At 48.5% G+C, this 2,207-nt stretch overlaps 1 non-coding gene across 1 annotated transcript; it reads right to left on the bottom strand.

Moving 5' to 3' along the window:
• Nucleotides 1–800: 800 nt before the first annotated feature.
• TRNAA-UGC lies at nucleotides 801–872 on the bottom strand. Its single transcript has one exon. It is a non-coding gene; the product is annotated as a tRNA-Ala (tRNA).
• Between the last annotated feature and the right edge of the window lie 1,335 nt (nucleotides 873–2,207).

Raw genomic sequence — 2,207 nt, 5'->3', positions numbered from 1 at the left:
GCTCTGAAGCAATGAGCCAGCAATTGTAGATTTATTCCTTTTCATCTGTCATGAAATGCATTTTTTTCAAAACCTAGAGAAAAAAAAACCCCAACCAGGTACCCCTTTCAGCATTACATTCAATTTAATCTAAACTGAGCAGGGTTTTTTATATACATAAAATCTTATAAAGTGAAGGAGTCTCTTACCAGTTAGAGATTTTAATGATGACAGCGAGAGAACAAAGGATCCATTCCTAGGAATGAAGGATGCCACCCACTTCCCCCCTTGTCACCCGCGTCACTTCCAGGACAACTTCCCGCCAGGCCTCCTCTGCTCCCTCAAGATTGGGGGGGGGGAGAGACTGTAGAAGCCTCAGCCCCATAGAGTTGGCACGCCTGGTGGCATGTAACAATATGTTCTGTTAATTATAAATTGTGCCCCGTGCATTGGTCACTGCCAGCAGCCAGAAGTCCCAGGGAAGCTGCAACCCCCCTGCCTTCCAGGAAGGACATCACATCAAGGGGGAGACTAGCCAAGCCCACCCTGGGCCAGAAAAGGTGCAGCTGCTCTTCCCCCCTTGTTCCCTGTCAACTTTTGTATTGAACCTTTTGATTGTGACCCAGAAGCTTTTCCTATCTGGGTAGCACTTAGACATTTTTATGCCCTTTGTAAATGTTAACGACAACGGGAGATGGATAGCATTGCTTAGCTGCCTAGGAAGAGGCCTGGTACCAAGTCAGACCAATGGTTCCTCTAGCTGTGTATTGTTTACACAGCACCTTTCCAGGGTTTCAGGCAGGGGACGTTCCAAGACCTACCAGAGTTGCCAGGGATTGAACCTGGGACCTTCTGCATGCAAAGCAGATACTTTACCATTAAGCTACAGCCCTTCCCCAGTTAAGAATGCAACAAAAATACCCTTTTGTGTGTTCAGACCCAGAGACCTTCATCCCTAAATAAATTCACACTTGACTCAAATTTTAGTTTGGTTTTTGGCAGAATTTAGGCCACAACTTTATTGATTGCAGCAAGTGAGTGGTTGCATAGGCTCCGGTTCGAATAGCTCCCTGCACCCTTGCAGGTAGCGCAGCACCAGCATAGGTCAGCCAAGGGTGAACACATGGATAAGCGAAAAGCCGGGAACAGACTATGTCAGCCACCCAAATGTCCCCCTGGACTCAGGCACGGGCACAACCCCCTCTCAGGGGTTGACCAAACCATTTGAGTCCCTGAATTCCTTTAACAGAATACCCTTCACATAGGGATGGCGAGAGCGTTCTCCCATCCCTATCACCTGAACCAGTGCCTATCCGCAACCTGACAAGTTGTGACGATTTGCTACGCGGCAGGTGAAACCCAAATGGCTACAGCCAACCAGCCAAGTGGGGAAAATTCCTGCCGTGCCCCTGTCCCAACGACAGACGACACACGATGGCATAGCAAGGTCAAGCGCAAAAGCCCAAAAAGTAGGCCGAGGTGGGTGGGTGTTCCAAATGCACGCACCGAAAGAGGAAGCTCTGGTCACGTGTGTGGGTATATATAGGTCCCTCGATACATTTAGACTGCGCCCCATTGGCCGGATTGAACCCAGCATCGAGGGACCTTCCAATCGGGTGTTGTGGCTGACTAATCGTACCCACCCACAACACAGGGGATCGGTCTCTAGGTCTCACCGCAACACGTGCCCTCTTTGAGGGAGGACACGATCTTTAAAAAAAGACACAGGAGAAGCATGGCCAGAAACAAAGGTTATGTATAGGCATCTCATTTCAAAGTGGCAACAAGTTTCAGGGTGCTGATCTCAGCCAAGGTTAGACCTAGCATGTCCCCTGAACCAGGGCTTGTGGTTAGGGAGGAGAGAGTGTGGCCTTAAGTCCTCATGGGGACAGCATGCTAAAGCAAACCTTGGCTGAGATCAGCACAGTACAGCAGAGGGGAGCAGAGGAGCTCACACATTCGCATGGTCAGGCTCAGCCATGTTTTGGTTTACCATATCTTGTGAACGGACCCAGGAGAAGATACTTCATGCAGAGCTGACAAGTCAGGGGAGAGCACATCCATGCACCATCCAAATGAAGTGCGTGGGGATGTTTTTATAAGTGGGGTGAAGAGCCCTGAATTTCTATCTAAGCCATTGATAATGGGAAAGCTTTGAGCTGCAATCCCACAAAAAAAAAATTATGGCAAATGTTACTTTGATTTATTCTATGTGAATTTGCAAAATT

The sequence above is a fragment of the Lacerta agilis genome, chromosome 12, assembly GCF_009819535.1.
Source record: "Lacerta agilis isolate rLacAgi1 chromosome 12, rLacAgi1.pri, whole genome shotgun sequence".
NCBI lineage: Eukaryota > Metazoa > Chordata > Lepidosauria > Squamata > Lacertidae > Lacerta > Lacerta agilis.
The sequence above is the reverse complement of the archived record's forward strand: the minus strand, read 5'-3'. Positions and strand labels throughout refer to the sequence as shown.